We start from the raw sequence: 12,307 nt of genomic DNA, 5'->3' as shown, positions 1-12,307 counted from the left end.
GCCAGAGATGAAGACCAGGTTGGTGCTCTCACACAAGTGGGGCCGGACAACACAACCTACAGCACCAAAAAAAAAGGAAACAGAATTTTCCCTGAAGACAGAGTTTATGGTGCTGCCCTTTTGCTTATTCTGGGAATAAGGTGGTGCTAATATCTTCAGCAAAAGACCCCCAGCTTACAGCAGCCACAGGCACACAGGTCCATTGTTGGTGTCCACGTTCATGAGTGGTTCCAGGGTGATTAGACAGGCCCAGGAAGGTGAGCAACACCTCCCCTTAGGCAGAGGTGCCACAGGCACAGTGGAAAAATGCACACACACCGCCCTCATTCCTAGCCACAGGCAGGGAGACTGTAGCAGGCATGTCCAAGAATAACACCAGCAGGACAGTGAGGAGCACCAGGGACCTGACACACACGTGTGGCACCCGACCTGAACACTCATCTGCCCATCTGAGATGACCTAATGTCCCCTCCAACTTGGGCTTTCCTGTGATACTAAAATAATTTCCTCATGTGAGGCAGAAGCTGTAGAAGCCAATCTCGAGGAAGACAGGGGGTGGGCCTCAGCTACCCCAGCACCGAGCTCTCCAGGTGCCACCTTGGAGGCACAAGTGGTGTGAGATGCAGGACACGGCCGCAGCCCCCACTGCAGGGAGCTCATGGAGAGACCTGGGTGGGGGAGTCAAAGGACAGCAGCCTCACAGGGCAGGGCTGTCTCGAGATCTACCATCAGGAAAAAATAAAGACACTGTTCCTCATGCTGTAGAGCCCAGGGTGGGAAGGATGAGGTGCTCTCTTCTCTCCACACTGCCTTGGGAACTGAAGTCCCTCTGTGCTGTGTCACCTCACCATACCTGCTCCCACGTGGACAGGTAAGCTGAATGCACAGCTGCCGACACAACAAGGCAAAACAAGATGAAAAAGGGAAAAGAGATGTCAAAAGAACTCCTTGTCTTAGAAACCAAATGGGAAATACACTTAAAGCAAATATGATGACAGATCTAAATTTTTGTAAGATGTTTATTCTTTTAGAAGATGTCAGAATACACAAACCCATAAATTCCTTCTTCTGCATTTTTAAATTTGCTGAGTGAGCTCATTGAACATTCAAGCTGTTGTCTTCAAGTTCTCCAAATACCATTCTATTTAAAGGCACTGTGAATAGGGAATTCAATTTATCAAATGAATGAAAGAAGAATTCTTAGCAGGAACCCTGGTGAGCTAATCAAGAGTCACAATAAAATGTCAGGGGTCCTGGAATTCTCGGCAGGAGGTTAACACCAAATTTGATCCCAGTCAAGGAAGACAAAACACACTATAGACTAATAAACTGTACTAAAAGTTGTGCACTGCAAATTTCTGAAAGTTTAAACACAAATGAAGAAAATCTACTTGGTTTGTGCACTTTATACACTCCTAATATTTCACTACAAAAATCAAAACACACTGTTCACCATAATCATGTCATTTAACGTAAAGAAAATACTTTTTGAAGCTTTTAATACATTTGGACGCTTTTAAGTTTTTGTTCCACTGCATCTTCAGCTGCAAGACTGTTTTGGAAATTAAGATGGCAGCATAATTTGAGTAAAATAAAAAACAATGACTCTGTACCTATCTTCAGGCTGGAAACTGGATTCAGTTAAAGGTTTATCCTATCATCCAAAATTAAGGAAACAGCATAATCCACCCACCTTTCCTTCCACAAACCTACCAGAGTTTAAAAGATTAGCTCTGCAGTGCTGAAAGGGCATTCCTTAAAACTTGATGAAGTTAATGGAAATAAACTTCTCTGTTTCTCTCTTCACATTCCATAGTAAAAGCATAAATTAGAATATCAGACCCAGCATCAGAATGGGCCATCATCCATTTTTCAACTTAGCAAATGAATAGCAGCTCCATGGGGGAGGAGACAGGGTGGGGGAGAGATGGGGAAAGGAAATAGCCATAAATGATCTTCCAGGACAGGAAAACTAGTTGCAGTAAATACCACTTTGGAAATCAATTTATGGTCAATTATGATCTTAGTAATAACTATTTTATGCCTTCATTTAGTGCATGAAATGCCCAGGGGAGCAAATATTCTCAGAAATATATCCAATACGTCTCCAAGTTATCTGATCAGTAGATGCAGACAGAATTCCAGAAAGAGCAGCTCTTGCTTGTCTGGATGCTGACTGAGGAATTGGGGATGGGGCAGGATGGAAGCACAATTTCAGTGCAGTTGGACTATCTGTGTTGCAATATCACCCAGATAAAAAAGATTGTATCTATCAGTCTGGGTTGTTGGCTTCAAAAGCAATGAGTTTTGTCATCACTGCAGTATTTCACCTAGGAATTTGTGAAGTACATTTCATTCTCACAAATGTAAGAAGAAATTAAAGGTGAGGGTCTTTTTTTTAGGCAAACCATTATATAAACATCCATCCACTAAGCCAACCATTGCTTCATTCAATTATTACATGTAAATGTGGTAGCAGAGTATAAAGACTGACATCTCTGATGCACTGTTGGTGTAATGAGACTTACTCGGACCATTCTTTTTTCAAGTGAAGGAGTTGAATTCTATGAGATTGATTAGAAGAATAGAAATAGTAAAAATTACATATTCACCGAGCTCCAGCAAGTCCCAGATAATAAATCTTTCACCTAAAACAGTGCTATTTATACAGAGACTCTGCTCCTTAACAGCAGCAGTTCTATTACTGAGACACCAAATTTAGCTCCACACCTGGATCAGACATATATTTTATCATGATCACACTAGAAAACATTAAATTGCATTTAGTTTGCTACCACTAGGCTCTCCTCCCTCCTTATCAGAGGATGCTCCATCTCCCATACTAATTTATTTTTGAGAGATTCAAGATAAACATACACTTCATTATAGTTTACATCAGCAAAGAGAAACCAAATAATTTCATAGGCAGGAATATGTGAACAGCACACTACGCCAACAGGTTATTTTTAACTAAAAGCAATTTTTTCTGCATCACAAAACAGGAATGAGTACTGGGCACTTAACAGCATTCCAGCACAAGGAGATAAGGATGATTACATTTGCAGAGATGGAGCATCTTTTGTAAGAGAAAGAATTTCAAGGCAGCACCCATTTCAAAGCTGACAATGTGGTAAAAATTCAGACAACACAAACACTGGAAGCAATTCTCCTCTGTTAAGTAAGTCTGTGCACTTGGTAAGTGCAACTAAAAACACTGGGGGAAGAGGAAAGTTGTGACCTGCAGATGGACAGAATGATGTTAGCAGAGGGAGAGTGAGGAATCCTGCCCTGCCTTTGGTAACACACTCGTGAAAAGAGACTTGCTTGATTTACACACACGCCCCATTAGGTTATGCCTGCAGTGCTAATAAAGATTTTTGCTTCATATTTCATGTGCAGGATCACCCTCAGGACTACTGTGAACATACACTGAGTTGGAGCAAAAACATTACAAACACCAGCAAGACCACCTTGTATGATCTATTAATGACCTTGTAGGAACACAGGAAAATGGCAGTCAGCACTTTATGCATCTGTACAGCCGATTTTTTTTTTTTCCTTGGCATTCTCCCTGAACTGCTCCTTTTTTCCAGAATGGTTTGTGTTAAAGCACTGGGCTGATGCTCTTTTGTTTACCAATAACCAGCTACTGTTTAAAAACAAGGATCTCCATTGTCAGCACCAATGAATGACAGCCATGAAAACACTTTGGAATTCTGAAGAACTAAAAGACCTGAGAATCGCAGGCTTGAGCAGGACTGAAATCAGACTGACACAACACAGATATCTGGTTCAGCTTAAAATAGACTTGGCAGAAGTCAGCCTGGACTAACAATCGATCCCTCCCAGAAAGTGTTCAAGCCATGGATAAGCACTCCCTATCCCTCCACCAAAACAAACAGCTCTCCCACTTCCCATCAGGAAGCTTTGGAAATGCAGGATGAGAGACAAAACTGTAAACTTTGTGCATACAGAACACAGGAAGGGAAGAAAGGAATAGGAAGGAAAACAGCACATCTAAGAAAAATCAGGTAATGCCATTCTAAGAGACTCCTCTTGGGCAAGACCATAACAAAGGCACCATCCCTTCAGAAAATCAGCATGGGAAAACATGCACAGACCCCAGGAACAAGAAGCTGGAGAAGAGAAGTAGAGGGAAGAATGGATCTCCCTCTGAAAACACCCATGGGCAGTAACTAAACATAGCCCAGGGTGGTTGTTTTCCTCGCGGTGGAAGGGGGGTGGCTGTTATTTTTCCTAAATGAGCCTATAGCTGGTAGCTGCATGACAACTATTTTGAGATATATAAACATATTTTTCTCTGGGGCTTAATTACCACAAAGGACACCAACCAATTTGACAAGTCAATTTTTCTCTCATATAAAAAACCTGAAAAATCTCATTGTCTAGCAATGCAGAGCTTAAAAAACAGCCCAAACATCCAAGGGATAAATATTAGGTATTTTCAATACAAAGCAATAAGCAATTGTTATCATTTCTCATCACCAAGTTCCTAAAACATAGAAGTTCCAGACTGAAATCTAAGTAAATGTACATCTAGTTTGCAATTTTTTAAATGGCTGTACATTTCAAACCCCAGAAAAAGCAGGCTGCAGATAGCTGTTTATTACAAATGACTTCCACCTCCTCCACAGCCCTCAAAGGCAAACTATAAAGCTGTGTGCAAAGCCAGACAATCTGGGCACCCAGCCATAAACCATCACTGCTGCAGCACAGATAACTGTTCTCGCTCTCAGCCATCCTTGGCTGCAAACCCACGGGGAAGAGCTCCAGAAACCAGACCTCAGCACCGTCAGGGCTTCTCATATTTTATGAACTTGAATTACAACTACGTTCGAGACCTCGGTGCTGAAAAATTACAGCGCTGCTTCACACCCGGGGTAGAGACCAAAACTCACTCGGATTCGCCTGGTACCCTGAACCTTGGGATGCAAGAACAGCCAGTTATTTTACAGCTGCCTTCAGTGACAGAAGCATTTTTACTGGGAGAAAGAGAGAGACATGCTACTCTCTTCAAAAAAAAAAAAAAAAAGAAAATAGACAAAAGAATCAGATGCATATTTTAGAGAAGGGCTAAATGCTAAAGATGCATTTTCCAGCATCTTTGGCATGACCTCAAAGAGCACAGTGACTGTTCTCTGCCAGAGCAGGCAGTTTGTTTATGATCAAATCCAAACATTTGTATCTTGGGCGGGAGATTTTAAAACGTATTAGTGACAAGGTAGGAAGGAGCACAAATATGAAGTTTTGGAAAACACAGTTGTAACTGTATTTGGGAATCCACAGTGAAGTTAACCATGATTAAGTAATGATGAAATAAGCCTAAGTACATCTCCTTCTGGCACTTAAGATGTACAACTTAGCCATGCTTTCGGTTGACAATTTTCCTAACTAGCACAGATTCCTAAAGGGAGATCAAATAATACTTTGATTCCTCTGCTTTCATACATTAAGAATAACCATCCTTCATTTTACCAACAGCATTTGCCAGGGAAGAGAAGGCACAGAGCACATAGATCATTTAGTAATGCAATTTACTGTCACTTCTAGATCATCTCCCCATTCCATAAAGTATACTTCTCTTCTAAACACTATTTGCCCTGGCTGATATCTTCTTAATACAGCTGAAAACCTCAAGCCATTATCACTAGAAGGCATCAGCTGATCATAAATTGGCTAGACTGCAGCGTCACAGGCATTTAAGAGGTTTCCTTATCATTCATCTTTAATACTGAGGGATCGACACACTCCTACCTGCAGCTTCTAGGCCAGGGGGAAACCTTCTAATGGTATTACCATTATCTTGTAATCTGAATTTTAAACAATTAAAACAACAGCACTTTTGTGTTGCAGGTCTCTACTGTTACAAAGATGATACATTTTTTATCAGTTGTCATGTTCAAAGGCTTATATAACACACTGATTTTTTTAAAAAAGCAGAAATATGCACTCTGCATTGAAACTGCTGAACCTTCTAAGAGAAGCAGCAAACAAAGCACACTTAAATTTAAGTCATCAAGAGAAACCATTTGGTTTACTCAGGAAAGGTTTGGTCATTTTATTTTAAATCTGCAGTTCTTTTAGTCAATAGGATCTGGCAATTCTTCCCAAATGAAAGCCTCTTTTTACTGAAGCAGGGGATGGCTCCACCCCTGACCTCCTCCTTCAGCTTGTTTTGGAAAGGGGCCAGATGACAGCATTTGGAAAAGCGCATGTTTATCTCGGCGAGGCCAGCTGCTAAGTTAACATATTACCCGTTCCCACATCCCCCGCTCTTGGTTAAGTCTTCACAGCTAAAACTGAAAGTAAACGCTGCCATTGGGCTTTTAATAAATGTAACACGAAAGAGAAAAGGAGTCTCCATGGCATGGAGCATCTGAGGGGCTGCAGAGGTCTAGGTCATTTTGAGTGAACAGCAGGCAGTAACTCTGTCAATAAAATTCCTGGCCTTTCTGAATGAAGTGAATGAAAAGCTGAAAAATAAGCGGTTTTATTTCTAGATTAATTTAAAGCTATGCTCTCTTATAAGACTGCCACTCAGCAACAGTTTGCTCCACTACACAAGGAAATTATAACCCCCTGCTTGACAAAACCTTTCACTTAATCTTGTTTTATCGTTAGTCCATACTTGGCAAGGTATGGAACATGGGAGATTTGAGAACTTCAAAAAAGACTCTTCAGATTAAAAGCAGTCTTATGGCCAATTATGTTTTTCTCATTTTAAGGAAATTCCATCTCATTATTTTCAAAGTCTTAAAAACCTCTTTCAAGCAAAAAGAGTACAGAATTACCTTTCTTCCCTCAAACATCAGTGAAAGATCTCAACTTATCACAGCAGAGTGTGTTATCTTATCAGAAAAGACAAATCCTGGAGAAGAAACCAGAAATTAAGGTGGAGGTGGGGTTTTCATTGATCTCGGCAAGGTGCAGCAGGCTTTGCAATGGGCAAACCCATCCACTCACAGGGGGTCAGAGTCAGATTTTGGAGGAAGCCAAGATGCCACGGCTGAGGGTGAACCCCCAAGTCCCCAGATGGTTTTTAGCCCAAGGGCAGCGTCCCAGAGCAAAGTCCACTCTGCTGTGGCCAGCGGGGAAATGGCACAGCCCAGGGCTGCCCATAAAGACATTCCCAGGCACTGGGACTGACACCCTGCACCACTGACAGCTCCAAAATAATCCATGTGCTGCAAAGCTGATGTACAGCACACACAAAGCACCCGTGTGTAACACAACAGTTCTTAGTCTGATGGATGCCAGAATTAAATCTGTCAATATGGGAATCCACACATAGAAAAGGAACATTAATGTGTGTTAAGTACATCCTGCTGCAATCCAGATGAGCTCTCAACAAAAAGGTTTGTCTGTCTTGTTTCTTTCATTGCTACAAACGAAACCTTTGGACAAAAGTACAAAGTAGTGCCTAAAATACAGCCCTGACTAATAGCCATCCCTCTCGCCCTGGAGCAAGCCCTGGCTGCGGCAGTTTTCCCTACGGCAGCACCTGTTCTCCGGGGGCTGGACTGTAATGAACCTTCCTCATCTCAGGAAGCCAGGCAGACCACTGCCAGGCAGAAATGATCCGTTCCCCTTTGAAGATAAGGACAAAGCCACACAAGGCATTATTACACTACTGCCGCTGCCCTTAAACACTCATTTTCCCTAAAAAAAGTTCAAATTAATCTGATTTACTACAGCTTTTTTTTTTTATTATTTTTCATAGACTGTGAGTCCCAGGCTCGGGAGCAGCCAGGTTAGGTTATCTACCAGCCGGGCTTCTGCAATCCCAGCCAAAAAGCACCACAGTGCTCCCCAGAGCAGCCCGAGCCTCCAGAGCTGGAGCAGCTTCCTCACTGGGGTATCCAGGGCTGACACTGATGTTTTCACGTTCTGGAAAGAGTTCCAGAAGCCACAGCAGGGACGCCAGCGCATCCGGGGGCTGCTGCTCAGCACACCATTTTGAGCTCACAAATAACACACAGGAGCAGGCAGCCAGACATCCCAGGGATTCCTGAACCCCAGGAACCGCGGCTGCGGGAAGGAAACTCCGTGATATGCTAAGCACAGGTTGCACCCACTGCAAGTCACCTCCTATTTCCTTGGAAAACACCAGGGGAAGCAGTGAGAACCCGTGTGTACCTTCCCGCTACCTCCTCGAAATTATTATTTTTTTTTTAAAATGTAATATCCGAGAGGAAACTCAATTTAAATACTTAGTCGTCGGGGAGTCCAAAAAAAAAAAAAAACAAAAAAAACCACCCACCCAGCGCCGGGAAGGAGGGCAGGATTGGGAAGATTCGGAAGCCATGCCGGGCTCTCCCAGCGCATCCAGCAGCAGTGCAGATGTTCTCCTGCTCCTCCGCTCTGGCATTGTCCGCAGGTCCCCAGCACCACCGACACCCACCTGATTTAAAGCTCTGCACCACCGGCCAGCCCACTAACAGCGGGATTTATTGGAATTTTAATTACCTTAACCGGCCTAATGTCCACAGCAAATTTCTGTACATAAATTAGCATAATTCGCCAGATACATACATATGCAAACGAGAGGGAAAAATATGCAACAGACACGGGTATGACGTCCCAAAGATTATTTCTAAATTTAAACTGGCTGTTAGAATAATTGAATAAATCTCTTCTCGCAGATACACTCGAGTTGTAGCAGAAAATAAACTAGTCACAAAGACCTGCAGTATTATTTTCAATGGGAAAAGAGGGGGGGAAACCCAATTGAGTTCAATAAATCCCATAATTGAACCTTCAACTAATTACATATTAAGAAGATTAACCTTTGACACAAACTTGTGATACAAACAAAGAAGCCTCGAACAATTAATAAACTTCCAGTGTTTCAAGATTTCTCAGGTTAACAACTGAACCCTCCCCATTTTCCTCCCCTTCTGCGTCGCAGTTAAAGGAATAAACTCTGTTTAATATTCTCTCTCCCCCTGGACATTCCAGGTTGAGACGAAGATCTCTCTGTGAATACTCAGGAGAAAATTACTGCGGATCCTCACAATCCCAAAAATATAACCCAAAGCTAGATCTTTTAACTTTTAAGAGAAAGCAGCCATGAAGGACAAAGCTGGAGCTCATGTGCTCGCCCACAGGGCAGCACTGCTGGCCATGCCCACAATTTCCCAGCCCTGGGATCATTTCCAAGGCGCTCTGCGATAATTTTCACACGTGTAAGTTTTAAAGCAAGAGCACACGGTCATGCCTTGCAGCAGAAGCTGCCTTCGTGTCATGTCTGAACGCTCACAAACGGCACTTTCTGCTCGCTGTTCGTGGCGAAACAGCGATTCCGGACAGAGAAAAAAATCCCGAATTAATTCTACCTTAAAAAAAAAAAATCCGGAGGTTGTTCACATTTTTTAAAAATCGTATAAAAATAAAAGATTTTGAAATGTTTGAGGGTGTTTCTTGCTTCGCTGACTAACAAGCAGTTTAAAAATAATCATGATCTAGTTTAGAGTTGTGAAAAAGGAGGAATGCACCGGCTCCGCAGGTCTCTTCCCCTGCTAACTTCCACCGTGCCCGGATTAAGAGCTGCTCTTACCCCATTCTTACCTTTTAGTCTTTTCTTTATGGGGCTCTTTGGCAGCTTTCGATTCAGTCTTGCTGTAAGGAAACAAGTGAGTATTTTGTCTACCGTGTAGGGGTCTTTCTGACGTGTTCCTTTCTTATTTTTAATGCTTTTTTTTTTTAATTTTTTGTAAATGTACCCGTAATTTCACGAATATGAATACGAAAAAAATCTCACACGGCCAAAAAAATCAAGTTTTTTGTTGTTGTCGTCGTCGTTTGTTTACCCCCCTCAGGGAAAAAAAAAAAAAAGTCTGCCACACAGGAGATGAAAAAAAAACCCAACAGATCAACAGGAAAACACTATCCAAGTAGAAAAGCAACGAGCTTCAGTGTTATCCAGCCCAGAGGAGAAGTGCAGCAAAAGCAGGTCCAATTCCAAAACAAGCTTTTGATTTCCAGTGAAGCAAAATTAAAAAAACAACAAAAAATAACCAAGACCAAGAAACCAAGACAAAATACACGTTCAAGTCCCCAGCTAAATTTCTGCACGAGTGTGTCTTAAATACAAGTTTGCTTTCATGTGTTGCAGCAAAACCCACGGAAAGCCAGGATTTGGAGTTGATCGGGATGAGTTCTGGTGTGTGTGTCTTGATGGGTTCTCAGTCCACATGGAGGAGCATCTGAGGGGTTTTTCAAAAAGTGCAAATCAAAAAAGAGAAACTGGGATCCAGAAGAGAGTTTTAAGATGGATCCCCCCTTCAAAATAAAAGGAGGAGGGGGGTGGAAAAAAACCTAAACCACCACGGCGGAGGCACGGGGGGGACGCGGAGTCTCACATGGGGCTGCGGGCAGGAGGAGGATCCCGCCGGGAGCTCCGGGGGGGCGGAGGATCCAGCGGCGTCTCTGCCAGGGGAGGAGGGTCCGCGGCTCCGCAGGGACCCCGCGGGCGATCCGGGGCGGGAGGAGGCTCCAGCGGCCGCTCCCGCAGGAAGGAGCGAGCGCGGGGAGGGGATCCGGGGAGGAGGATCCAGCAAAGTCTTTCACGGAGGGAGGAGGGAGCGGGGAAACCCGACAGTCTGTGTGTGCCTGGCTCGCAGCGGGATCCGCGGGCAGGCGGGAGCGGGGCGATCCCGCGGCTCTCTCCGTGTCCTCCGCAGGGATCCGGCAGGGACCCGCGTGGGCGGCGGGGAGCGGGGCAGCCGAGGCGGCGGCGCGTCCCCGGGGAGCCGCAGCAGCGCCTCGGGCAGGGTCGGTCGGTCGCTCGGTCCGCCGGGGTGCAGAGGGGGAAGGGGGATGGGGGGGGGGACGCAGCGCCGCTCGCCGTCTCTCCCGCTCGCTCTCGCCGCGTCCGCTCGCAGGGCAGGCGGTGCCGGGCTCAGTGCTGCCGGGCCGGTCCCCCGCTCCTCCGCGCCGCCGCTGCCGCCCTGGGGAGCCGAGGAGCCGCTGCCGCCGCTGCCGCCGCCGCGGCCATTTTGTCGCTGACTGACAGAGCCCCGCCAGGCAGCGCGAGACCGCGGGGCGGCTCCGCGCGCGCGCCCCCTCCCGCGCCGGCCGCGAACAGGAAGTGCCGCGCTGCCCCCGCCCCCCGGCCACGTGACGGGCGGGGAGGGGAGGGGAGGGGAGGGGGAGGGAAGCCCCCGCCGATATGCAAATGAGCGCGCGGCGGCCGCGGCCAAACAGCGGCGAGGCCGCGCGCGCGCCCCCGCGGGCCACGCCCCCTTCCCTCCCACCCCCCCGCCCCCCCCCCACGCCGAGGCGCGCGCCCTCCCGCCACCGCCGCGCGCCGAGCCCGCGCCCCGCGGGGGGAGGGGGCAGAGCGCTGTGCCCCCCCCCCCCCCTCCAAATCAAAGGGGTACAGGGGGGGACACCCCCACCCGGGCAAGTGGGTGTCAGTGCTTTCACACCCACACCCACACACACACACACAGCCCTCCTGTGCCAACGGCGGCGAACGGCAATTCACCCCTTCCTCGCACCGCCCCCCCCCCCCCCCCCCACCGTGGGTGGGGGGAGAGAGGACGAGAGAAAAGTGTCCCCCCAAAAGGGTGTCGAGGGGCTGCGTGTGTCCCCCCGGCAGGGCTGCAAAAGGGCTGCACATGCACGCCCGCACCCTGCCGTGCCTATGGGCGTCGCAGCGTTCAGCCCTCCGCCGCACACCCTCGCGGAGGGGTGCGGGGGACGGGAGAGCTGTGCCCCCCCACCAAGAGGTACAGAGGGGCTTCACCCCCACCCCCGTGCAAATGGGTGTCGGTGCACTCACACCCACACACCGGCAAACGGCGTTAGGTGCATCCACCCCCTCCTCACAGCTGCTGGGGACGGCGGTGGCAAGAGAGCTGTACCCCCCCAAAGGGGTATAGAGGGGTGCAGGGAGCTCCCCCCAACCCGTGCTAATGGGGGTCGGTGCCTTCAACCCTCTCACACATCCCCGTGGGTGGGGGGTCTGCGGGGACTGGTCCAGGACTGGAAAGGGAGGTTAAACACATTCCTGCTGCGCCCCGAGCTGCCGAGAGCACCCCCTCTTTCTGCCAGCCGTGAGCACACACCTGCAGGGACACACCTGGGTTACACTCCCGGGCTACCCATGGAGGGCTCTTGGCCATCGGAGGGGGTCCCCGTCCTACCCAGGCGCCTCTAAAAATAATCCCGGTGCTTTAAATGCGCCCGTGGCTGAGCAAGCCCGGGGAGCCGTGCACGTCGGGGAGGGAGATGGAAATGTCACATTTCAGAGTGGCAGCGGCTGACTTGTCCCCCACAACAA

The 12,307-nt window shown here is 47.2% G+C and overlaps 1 protein-coding gene across 13 annotated transcripts in view; it reads right to left on the bottom strand.

The window, feature by feature from the left end:
• TNRC6C (trinucleotide repeat containing adaptor 6C) overlaps positions 1–10,821 on the bottom strand; it is a 99,840-nt gene extending 89,019 nt beyond the window's left edge. For 4 of the 13 annotated variants that reach the window (XM_068209384.1, XM_068209387.1, XM_068209393.1 and 1 more), the window contains exon 1: positions 9,589–10,816. The gene's annotated coding sequence lies outside the window, so the exon portion shown is untranslated. Of the gene's footprint in view, positions 1–9,588 lie in introns of all 13 variants that reach the window. The other 9 variants (XM_068209381.1, XM_068209386.1, XM_068209382.1 and 6 more) reach the window with 6 other exon arrangements.
• Between the last annotated feature and the right edge of the window lie 1,486 nt (positions 10,822–12,307).

This window comes from Anomalospiza imberbis, chromosome 19 (genome assembly GCF_031753505.1).
Source record: "Anomalospiza imberbis isolate Cuckoo-Finch-1a 21T00152 chromosome 19, ASM3175350v1, whole genome shotgun sequence".
Taxonomy (NCBI): domain Eukaryota; kingdom Metazoa; phylum Chordata; class Aves; order Passeriformes; family Viduidae; genus Anomalospiza; species Anomalospiza imberbis.
Note: the sequence above shows the minus strand (reverse complement) of the source record. Positions and strands in the feature narration are given on the sequence as shown.